This window comes from Rhinolophus sinicus, linkage group LG06 (genome assembly GCF_036562045.2).
Source record: "Rhinolophus sinicus isolate RSC01 linkage group LG06, ASM3656204v1, whole genome shotgun sequence".
Classification (NCBI taxonomy): domain Eukaryota; kingdom Metazoa; phylum Chordata; class Mammalia; order Chiroptera; family Rhinolophidae; genus Rhinolophus; species Rhinolophus sinicus.
In genome coordinates, this window is record NC_133756.1 from 129,658,849 (window position 1) to 129,671,178 (window position 12,330).

At 37.9% G+C, this 12,330-nt stretch overlaps 1 pseudogene; it reads right to left on the minus strand.

Annotated features, from left to right (window-relative positions):
• Nucleotides 1-11,930: 11,930 nt before the first annotated feature.
• On the minus strand, nt 11,931-12,284 carry LOC109459721 (cofilin-2; annotated as a pseudogene).
• Between the last annotated feature and the right edge of the window lie 46 nt (nt 12,285-12,330).

Here is a 12,330-nt window from a genome sequence, read left to right on the forward strand (position 1 = left end):
GGCAGGGTTGGCATTAATACCTGACAAAAATCAGGGTAATTACCAAAACAAGGGAAGATGGATGTCGGGAAGTCACCCACTTGTCCCTTCACTGCAGAGCTTGTTGTCTTCAAAAGGCAAATGGAGTTTCTCCCTTTAAACAACGAGTGCTTCATAATGCAATCCCAGAGAGTGGTCAGCCAGTTTTTGACAGAGTTCCCAACATCGTACCATCAGGATGGTTAAAGAGCATAGTAGGGATGGTGGGCAGTTCCTCTGTACCGACCATTTGGGACTAGAAAGAGACTGGGCCACAGCATCAGATACACCTGAGTTTGAATCCCAGCTCTGCTACTTACTGTGTAACCAGGTTTGTTGCTTAACCTTTCTGTATAAATAGGTCTCTGATTCCCACATGTAACCTGGGGGCAATAATGCCTACTACATTGTGTTGTGAGAGAATTCAAAACCATAAGCTTTTAAATTATCTAGCACAGTGCTAAGTACATAGGTAATCAATGTCCTTTCTTTGTGCCTTAATTGCTTGTTTAGAGAGAACGGAATCAGAACAAAGAAGCTATAATAGCCAGGGTCATTGATCTTTACCAAAGAGAAGATCACATTGACCAGGTTTATGAGACCCAGGTTCGGCTTACATCCCCTGGGGAAACATACTAATTCATAGTGTTTGGCTATCCATTTTCTGGACATGGTTGTCATCTCTGTCAGATTCTTTCCTTATGGTGTTAATTAATGATGTCATAGTCTTCTGTCAGATCGGTGTCTTTGAGTCCACCTCTTGGTTTCTATAGATACCTAATCCCAAATATTAAATGTGAGATTACTCAGTCTATCCTAAGATCCTGGGAAAACTCACTCCCGTCCCCTATGAATTTAAGCACCTTCCTAGCCTACCTTTCCTCTTGATGAGGAAGGTGAAATGAGTTTAATGGTGTGAAACCCTTCCATAATATTGAAAACACTATGCAGATAAGGGTAGTATTATATGCACTGCTTGAGGGCCAAGATTTCATGGACCTCAAATCAGGCAAGTTTCCCTGCTCCCCACTATAGTCCTCCTTCAATAGACTTTGCAGCTAGGCCTTTGTGGAATCTTTTTTTGTTTTTCAAATTTTTTAAATTTTGAAATAAATTTACACATACAGAAAAGTTACAAAGATATACAAATAATTCCTATATACCCTATTCCAGTTTTTCCTGGTGTTAACATCTTTTATGATCACAGTCCATTTACCAAAATTTAGAAAGTAATTGGTGGGATTGCAGATTGGTGCAACCACTATGGAAATCAGTATGGTGGTCTCTCAAAAAACTGTAAATGGAACTACCTTATGACCCAGCAATTCCACTTTTAGGTATCTATCCAGAGAAATCCAAAATGCTAATTCAAAAAAATATATGCACCCCTATGCTTATTGCAGCACTATTCACAATAGCCAAGACATGAAAACAACCAAAATGCCCATCAGTAGATGACTGGATTAAGAAATTGTGGTACATTTATACAATGGAGTATTACTTGGCCATAAAGCAGAATGAAATCTTACCATTTGCAGCGATATGGATGGGCTTAGAGAACATTATGCTAAATGAAATAAGTCAGATGGAGAAAGACAAATGCCATATGATCTCACTATATGTGGAATCTAAATAAAATAAATGAGCAACCTAATCAGAAACAGTCTCAGAGATATAGAGAAAAAAACAGCGTTGCTGGATGGGGGGCAGTGGGAATGAGGGAGAAGGTGAGGGGATTAGAAGGCACAAATTGGTAGCCACAAGATTGCCATGGGGATATGAAAGACAGTTTGGGGAATATAATCAATAATGTTGTAAAGATTTTGTAGAGTTTCCGATCGGCACTTGTCTTGTTAGTGAGACCACTTCATGGACGGTGTAGATACCTGACCACTGTGGTGTACACCCGAAGCTTAAACAGAATAATATTGAATGTCAACTATAATTTAATATAGGATGTGGAGTACAGCATAGGGAATAGAGTCAATGGAATTATAATAGCCATATATGATGTCAGAAGGGTAGTAGATTGGGATGGGGGGTTGTCACTTTGTGAGGGGTGTAAATGTCTAACTAGTACATTGTTTTGTACACCTGAAACTAGTTTAAAACAATTAACACTGGTACAGTAAAATAAACTAAACTGTAGAATTTATTCCGATTTTACCAGTATTTTCCATTAATAGCCTTTTTCTGTTTTATGATACCACTTTGCATTTAGTTGTCATGTCTCCTTAACATTCTTTAACAGCTTTTCAGTCACATTTTGTTTTTCATGACCTTGACACTGATAAATACACTGGTCAAGTATTTCTTACATTGATCCCAATTTAGGTTGCCTGATGTTTTCTCATGATTAGATAGAGGGTATGGAACCTGGGGGAATATTCCAGAAGAGGTGCCTTTCTCCTTGATTGTATCAGGGAGTCCAAGACGTCAATGTTTTACTGGTGGCATTAACCTTGATCACTTGGTTAAAGTATCAGCTGTGCAGTTTTTCCTGTTACTAAAGGTACATTTTCCCCTTTCTGTATTCTGTCTGTTAGATGAGAGTCACTTAGTTTAGCCCACACTTTTGGCCACTTGGGCATTTCCTTACTTTCTGGCACTACATGTTGCTCTACACTTGTATTTTTCTTGTCCCAGGCCTAGAATTGGCCATTTCTCCAAGCACTCCCGCTGAATTTTATTGGAGAATGGTATTTAGAAATCAAGAAATGAAGAAATCATGTAGGTGTGCTGCATCATTTGATCAGCTCACACATCAAAGAACACAACTATTATCACGGGTTTATGATTGATTCCCTCTTTACTCCTGATCATTTCCCTGAACAAGATCCTACCTTAAATCTCCTCAACATACTTTCATACATTCACTCACTCACTCACCTATTCAACAGCATTCACTGGCTCCTACCCTGTGTCCAGTACCATTGTTGTATGTGACACTGGGACTGACGTTGTCATTTAAATAACCTAGGTCAAGTTGCCTGAAGTGCTAACCCTGTTCACAGGTAAATGAATAGGAATTAGTCAGGCAAAGGGGAAAGGGTGGAGAGTGAGGTAAAAGAATGGATAATAAACTGTGCTCTCCAGAGCAAGTGCCCAGAAGGACACTTAGAGAATCAGGATAATTATTGTTTTTTTCCATTCTATTATTTCATTAGATAATATCATTTAATATTTGAGTGTAGTACTCATTCTGAAAAAGTGTGTAGAGAATTTATAAATTCTCCATTTACCCAATAACGCTCTACGAAAGAAACTAATGGTGAAAAAAAAAATAAAACATCAAAACTAATGAGAAACACTGACCAAGTATACATCCTAGAGCAATTGTGTGTAATTCAAATCAACAAATCTAGAGAGTGACCATTGTGTGATATTTACAACCTATATGCTGGGGATAGAGAAGCAACCAAGAAAGGATGGCCCTGCCCTCAAGCACCGTCAGTCTGGTGCGATAAGCATTCTAGAAGGGAAGTGCAAATAGAGCTCTAGGGCATATAGTGAGGGGATTTAACCACCTTGGGAGTTGAAAGGTTTCTTAGAGAAAGTGGCATTAATGCTGAAGCCTGAAGAGCGAGCAGGATGTAGTGAAGAGAAGAACCCAGCACCTGGGCACTAGATGCGCTACACCTCAGGATCAGCTTAAACCGCAAAGAAGTCATCTATCATCAGTCTTGTGATTAATTCCTTAATCTCTTTATCTGCTCCCAATCTTGCCCTGAATAGGATCCTTCCGGATTCTCTTCAATATCCCTTCATTCATTCCTTTAGTCATTCAACATTTAATGGAAAGAGGGGAAGGAAAAGCATTCCAGGTGGAGAGAACAGCTTGTGGGAAGGCAGGATGTGAAAAGGAGCGTAGTGTGTGCTCAAGTAACTGAAGGAAATGCATTGCGCCTACAGAGAAGGGAGCGAGAGAGTGGCGAGCAATGAGGCTGGAGACCTGGGAATGCACCTGATCCCAAGCTCCTTAAAGTCAGTTGAGGGTTTTGTCATTATTCCAAGAGCAATGGAGAGCCATGGAAGGCTGTTAAGCCAATGAGTGACCAGATGGGGTCACCCGGCTGCAGTGGGGAGGGAGGATGTGTCAGAAGGGAGTAAGGCATTGACCTCTGCATGGCTTAGTAAGGCTTAGTTTCCCTTCTGCCTCACGGAATTATGGTGAGGATTAAATAAGAGATTACATACAAATTCCCTGGGATAATGTTTGGCACGTGACAGGTAATCAGGGAATTTTAGTACCTTCCTCAGTCCAACGATTCTAATTCTTTTTCATCTAATCTCATTTTTCTTTTTACTTCCCTGAAAATATTTTGGAAATAAAATGCCATTTAAACTTTTTGCTGCAATTAAAATTGATTACTGTGCTGGACACAGTCAACAATACGAATGAGACCTGGGTTCTTTCTTAAGATAGATTTGCAATGAGCCACAACATGATGTAATAGGAATTACACTAACGACAAGAGCCAAAGCTCTCAGAGGGCAAGAACTGCATCCTTCACCCCTGTCCTCAATTTCGTGCAAAATATGTGGCACAGTGGACTTCAGCACAGACTTCTCGCCAAAATGATGTGTGTTCTGGGAGTTCAGAGGATTGAGCAGGAGGCTTGGATGCACTGAATACTTAATCTCTGAGGATTTAATACAAGTTCAGTGAGGACTGTGGCTTTCTTTCTGTATATTTTGTTGGTTATTGTTTGGGATTATTGTTGGTATGTGGTAGGCACGGCCCGAGGAAAGAGTCGCAGGAGACCAAGATTGGTCTGTTAGAATGGATTTGGCGTGTTTGAGGTGCGGGAGGCCAGGCGAGAGCAGAGGAGAAAGATCATAACCTCCTCGAGGAAAGAGAGGTGTGGAGTTTTAAAGGAGGGGGTAAGCGAGGCTGTTCCCCCTTCACTGCTTCAGGGGGTTTTTGTTGACAAAGCGTTTCAGGGCATGACCAAGCCCTCCAGCTCCACACACTGGCTGCAGGTCACCCACGGCCCAGGCCCACCCAAGCCCACTGACCCTAGGAGATAAAGCAAGACAGGATCAAGACAAGATGGCTTTTAAGATAAGATTTCTGCTCCTGGCCTAAATATGGCTTAACAGTATGTTTCATATTTTATTTTTTATTTTTCATCAACGTTTCTTCTGAGTGATTAACCACATTTTCAAATAAAAACTTTCCTATTATGAAACACTACATAATAACATGAAAACATCAATTTATACTGAGATGTTTGGTTCGATAGCATTAAATTCCTAATTATCTGTAGTATTTCCATGTGAGTCATAGATCATATGGGGTACATTTCATTCTCTATTGCTGCTTTTTTCCCAACACCTACCTGCACCTTGGCCACCTAACCTAACCTGACCTGTTTAGAAAATCAGAGTAATTTAACCCTTCACCTGACTAATACACTATTGAACAGGTATGACAATCCTATAATTTCAGGTAAATTAAGTGACAATGGAGTCATAACTAACATTCTTCCCTCTATTAACATGTGTAATTCTCTATGCTATGTATGTATGATTACACACAGTTTCAATTGTAACGTATTTTATTTCTGAGACATGGTGAAAAATGAGGTAAGTAATCATATTGGCTGTGGGAACACTTAACATTATCGTGGGAAAGTTAAAGGCAAAAGCTGTATTATGCCTGTGTTTGTGTTCTTCAAATTCATATGGTGGAATCGAACTCGGTGAAGTTGCTTCCTCTTTCTTAAAGAGTCTTACTATTCCAGATGAAAGCCACAGCTGCCTGCACTTTAATGCACTTGAGTTGGTGGCTCCATGTGTGACAGCTGTCAAGCACTAAAAGGATCACTCAGGGAGGATAAATGCATTTCTAATACCTCAGGTAAGAAATATTTTTAAAAGAAAACTCTAAAAGTAATTCTGATAGTTTATAACAAAACTGTACCATTTATATGCATTTGAATTTTTTTTGTTATAAAACCCAAACTCAAAGCATGAAATTTAAAAATACAGAGAAAAGGAAATACAAGTTCTTATCTCCCAATTCAGTTCCACAGTCCCATACCCCAGAGGTGTCATTGTTAACAGTTTCTTGGGTCTCCTTCCAGAAACGTTTCTTCTAATACAACTATAAAAATGAAGTATCTACTATATATTTTACTACAAATAGGATCATCTATACATAGTTTTGAGTATTTTTTCACTTAAAATTAGGTCAATACATGTAAATCTCATTTTTCTTTTTAGTGCCTGTCTTGAATTCCCCATCGAGGTGTACCATAATTTATTTTATTTATTAATAATCATTAAGTTATTTTCTTTTTCCTATTGAAAATAGCACTGCTATGAATATCCTTTTACATACAACTTTCCCCTCAATTTTAAGCAAATATACATGTTGTATAAATATATAAATTCTGAGCAGGAATCCTAGCACTATTTTGAATAACATTCTTTAGTTAAATTGGATGCCCAATTACTCTATCGTAACTACCCACAGGATAATTAAAGAATTAATGCTGGCAAGTAGTGTTGATATAAGATTTCTAGAGAATTAAGCAATGTACTCTTTTGGTAATCTTTGATTCATAGCAAACAACTCTAAAACTTAGTGGATTAAAATAAAAGCAACCATTCTCTTAGCTCAGAAATCTGCAATTTGTGCAGGACTTGGCAGGGAAGGCCTGCTCCACAGAGCATCAGCTGGGTTGGCTTAACTAAGGGCAAAAGGAACCATTTCTAAGATGGCTCAATCAACTGGTTGGTTTTGGCTGTCAATTGGGAGCTTAGCTGGAGCTGAAGGCTGGGAATCCTGGATTTTTCTCTGCATCGGTCTCTCCATGTGGCCTCGGCTTCCTCATGGCATGATATTTGGGTTCCAGAGACAATAATCCTGAGTTATAGCTAGGCAGAAGCTGGACTGCCTCTGATGACCTAGCCACAGAAGTCTCATAGTGGCCCATCTTCTGACCTGTATTCATTAAGCAAGTCTCAAAGGTCCTTCAAGTTTTAGAGGGGAGGACATAAACTCCATCTCTTGATGTGACGATGGCAACATTTAAAAAATAAAACAAAACATGTGGGAAATATTGCAACCCTTGCTGGAAAATACAATCTTCCATAGTCAAAAAATAACTTCTTTAACTTCAGCTATATGTTTCATAATAAAATGGTATTGATTTTTAAAACAAAGATATCCAAGTTTATTGTTTTTCCTTTGATCTGGTTCTGAAAAAATATTTTACTAGAACCATCAATTTGTCTTCTTTCTGGAGATATAATATTCAATCTATTTCCCCATTATGGCTAAAAGCTGCATGATCACCAATATTTCTTTAATGGATGAGAAACAATTTATTTTGTTTCCCTATTTGCTTTCTATTTAACATAGCATCTAATGATCATTTGCTATTACTGCTATTGTTATGCCATATGAGATATTGTATCTTCACTTGATGATGAAATCTAGATATAGAAAGAGGAAGCAACTTTTCTAAATTGCAATTAAATTAAAATTTTAAAATAAGCAAATTTTCTCTAAGACCACATTAGTCTTGCAGCTGCAATTTGAAACTAGATCTTTGTTCTAAGCCTAGGTTCTTACTGTTAATTAAAAGCTATCTAAAGCTTGGGTCAAGATTTAGATGTCGAGCTCACTAGTAGGAAAATCCTTAGTCAGGTTCAATATAAGTGAGCTGTCATACCCTTCCAAAACATTGTATCCTAGGATCTTTCACATCAGGGATGTGGGTTACACACAAATTTGATTTGAATATTATTATTGTGAATGAAAAAGGAGCTCTGTAATAAATTTGACAAACTCAACTATCAAAACTATCCTCACAGGATTATCGGATCATAAATTTCTAACTGGGCAGATCATGATGGGTAGTCATGCCTCAGTCTTATAACTTCCCTAGTAAAAATTTTATCTTTGCCTTAAGCAAGCCCTGTCCATTGTTCTTGTGCATCTGGGTTAATACATCTTTGAAATGCCAGAGTAATCCTCTTTTTCAGACCCCTCAGAGGTGTAACCACCCTCAAGGAAACACATGATCTTGTTGCCTGTATACCATCTCTACTTACTGTAAATGTTAACTATCTTGTACCCACCAATGTAAAAGAAGTATATCTCTCCATTTTACTTTTTATCCAATCATAGGTATTTCCCCTCCTTGCTTTCTCCCACCTCCTTAACCTACCACCAATGGATTTCATGTAATCTTCTGCACATTCCCTCCTTTGATTCCAAATGTGTAAAAAGAACTGCCATTCCTTGGAACATTTTTGAGATCTTGCTTCCAGACATGTCTTTACTTTGTCTCAAACAAACTCTTACAAAATTTTGTATGGTTTGGACGCTGTTGCATCACTATGTCTGTTATTCTGTCAGGGAATACTTAAACTATATAACAAAACAGGCTCTAAAGAGCCAATGTGGAGAGAACTAAAATATTATATTGCTCCTTTTCCATTCTTCTACCAACTCAATTTCACGATTCTGTGACACAATACACTCTAATTAAATGTCATATTAAGTTAAGAAGTTAGTAGATAAAAGTAAACACAGAATTTTGCTAGTAGGTAAAAGATATCACAGGAAGCTTCCTCAAAGGACGCTGACCTCTATCAGTGAGATGAAGAAAAATAAAGATATATTTGAAGCTTCCAACAGTTTAGCCTTAATTCCCCAAACTGGCTGTGCATCAAAATCACCTGGGGAGTGTAGTAACTATTCGATGCTCAGACTTGACTCCTAGAGATTCAGATTGATTTGGCATAGTGTGGGGCCTGGAAATATGTGTCTTTATCAGTACCCAGATAATGCTGATGTAATAAGCCTTCAGACCTCATTTGGAAAACACAGGTTTAAAGCAATATTCAGGAGGTTTTTTTAGATCCAATTTTTAGCACTTACTTAAAGTTTTGATGTCATTCTCTTTTGTCATCAGATAGTTTCCCTCTGGCATTCTTTTCTTTTTTTTTTTTTTTTTGGTAGGAGTGGGAACCTACGAAGTAATCGCTGTTCTTTAATAGAAGCCAAGATTCTAATTCATTCTTTTGAAATTATCATATTATATTATTGTAATACCCTTGGTGCTGAGGCTGATGAAATTCCATTTCCATGTTTTCATTAGAATTAAAAAATGGAATTAGATTCCTACAGTATCTGATTATGGGGTGCTTGATATACTAATATTTACATTTTCTTTAAATATCAAAGTTTATTACTACTGAACTACAGCAGTAGTATTTAGTTGAACCTTCCTTTTTAGTACAGAAATCACTACCTCTTAGAATCAGCTTACTATCTTTCAATGTTTGCTACAATTTTGAAAACTGTATGGTTACTCCAATGACTTACCAAAAGGAGGATTTCTCTAAAAACTGAACTGTTACTATTTGACATTTGTCAGAACTACCTAGAAACATCAAGAAGGCTTTTAGCCTTTTCCTTCTCCAACCCTATAATACACTAAGTAGGGTTCCCTACGATCATATTGAGAATTTTTATATCGGACTTCTTATATTCTTTAATCTCAGTCTATATTCATTCAATCATTCAAAAGTTTTTTGAACACATATTATATGTTAGGCACGAGAAATACAAGGGTAAACAAAGCAGACACTATTCCTGCTTTAATAGTGCTTACAGTCTGATGGGAAAGAAAACAGATAATTATATATCTGGGTTGTACTTGCATCAAGTAGAAGTAATAATAAACTTTCTTGATAACCTTCCCCTATCCTACCTCATCATCTGCAATAACCTGGCATCTCTATCTTTCTATAGTGAGAGCAGAAAGGATTTCCTAGTAGTGTTTTGGCCAGTGAAAATTTCTGAACTCCTGAGACAATGATAAAAGGAACAAGTCATCCCTCATCGGCCATAAGGCAAAGCAGGAAAAGGAGAAACAAACAGTTTTCTAACCCAGGATCTCAGCCCTTGGACTCCTGGGGGAAACTATTCTTCATGTTCCAATTTTAACTGAAGGTTTTCTGTGGATGCTACTGAAGAGAAGTTAGGCATTGATTGTGTCAGTGTGTTTGCTGCTGTTTTTAAAGGTTTCCTGAGGACAATGGCCCCAGGGCTGAAGAGCTTCCAAAGGGCCTGTAAGTTCCCCTGAGTCTTTGAGGCCAAAGAGTGGATCTGAACATTTGAAAGCTGGTTGATCTTGCACCAACTCCAAGGACCAATTACATATTTGCCTAAAATTGAAAAGACAATTCCTACTCCTGTCCTCTGAGCCCCATTATCTAGACACATACTCCTCATAAGATTGCAGCCTGGATCACTGAGCCCTTCCCACTTCACGGACTTTGTATTCACCATGACCGTGCCTCCTGAGAGAAACTACGAAAGTACCCACTCATGAGGTGTCCCTTGCCCGCAGACCTCCCTTAAGCTAAACAAGGCTGAGAAGAAGCAACCAAGAAAACAGGCTCTGGATAACGGAAATAAGGGTCACAACAATTCACTACAGCCATCATGGCCACTACTAAGTTCTCCCTCAATGTCTGTGGCTCTTCCTTCACACTTAGCTCTAACTTCTGTGACTATTCTTTGCTTCCTTGATCACAAGTGAGTTTAAGCTGTTGTTAACAAAAGACCATGAAGTTCCTGACCATGGCTCATAAATGCTCACTCTTATCTATTTGCTCTGTATTTACACATAATTCTGACAGGCTTTGTTTCAGTTCTCAAGTATAGATTACTTTAGTTGATGTCCCAAAAGACCCCTTTTACAGTTCTTGACAAGTTCTTACAGGATATAACTCAACGCCTATGGGTTCTTTGTTCCCATACTGTTCTGCAAAGCTTGGTTTTTGTTGTTTATTTCACTGCATATCAAATTAAAATGGGAATGGGTGACTCTTGCAAAAGACAATTAAAATGTTACCAGCAAGAAGTGATAGTTGACAATCTGATGAGAAGAAATGAAATAGAATAACCATAGTTATATTAATTTTAGACCTCAAAAAGAAAGATAGCATGATATCATTTAGTTTGGGGCTATTGGCTCAACATGCGTTGTTTTTTCTTTCTTTTAATATGCCACAATTTTTATTGCAATGTGGCCATTTTTGTAAGGGTAGGAAGTTTGACCTCAAAAACAATGTTCTATTTTAGGCTCTTTTATACAGAAATTGCCATCATGACTGATACTCAAAATATCTTTAGTGTTACGAGACTTACATGGTAAACATAAAACTCCTACATGTATTCAGTAGTGTACACTCAATGGAAAACAAAAAGGCATTAGTAACCGCTCTTTCTTTTAAGAAGAAATGCAGGTAACAGGAATGGACACTGAGGTACTAGGATAAGTAGATGACACAGTTAACACAACTTAATTGGCATTCCTTTTGTGGGTGGGGAGTTAAACTCATTACAAAAAAGTGCTTTCGATACATAGCATTATATCTTATCTCTGTGCTGCTATGTCACAAAATAGACTTGCCAAAGTATGAACACTGGAGTCTCACAGAACTGCAATCAAATACAACTATAAATAATGCTGAATAAAGATTACCATCTGACCAGAGGATAATCCTTTCAAGGCATTCAATTAGCTTACCCTTTGCAGTATTCTAAACTATTCACATTGACAATCACATTTATTGTAGTGCTTGCTGCAAGGGAGGCATATAACCAGCTGTTTTGGCTAAATGATGGGAAGGCATTCCTTGGGTTTTACACCAAAGTAACAGTATTAAACAGTCTAGTGGCAATCACTGATAGGCTGCTTGCATGAATGATGTTTCCTTCATTCACTGTGTTGGATGGACCCAGTGGGAAGAGGAAAAACCGAAAAAACAAAAACCAAAAAACCCAAAAAACAAAAAACCCAAAAAACCTAATATTATTCTATTGACTGAGCTGGTGAAACGAAAGCTCCTTAAGATCCAAATGGCACTTGACTGTCATTTTATAAGGGTTTTCCTTCAAATGAAACTACTACATTGCCTCCCAATCTCTTTCCAAGTGTCAAACAGTTTTATGTCATCCAAGCCATTTACTTGCCACTCATATTTAATACCTGTAAATTTCTTTTTAATGGCATCTTTAGAGCTAGCATAAATCATCTTGCTTTTTAAAGGTGCACTTTCAGGAGCCCTAGATCTGCTTTGGCTTTCTCTACAATTATTTGTCTTTTGTCATGGCTTAAACAGAAGAGAATTGCTTTCTTTCTCTTTTTGATCTCTTGTGTAGAAGATTTCCTTACTTTCATATCATTAAAAACTTTGACGACTTCATCATTCATTGTAACTCCAGAAGCCATAGTGCCCGCGGCTGTGGCTGTGGTGGCGGCTTGGTGGCACTGGGCC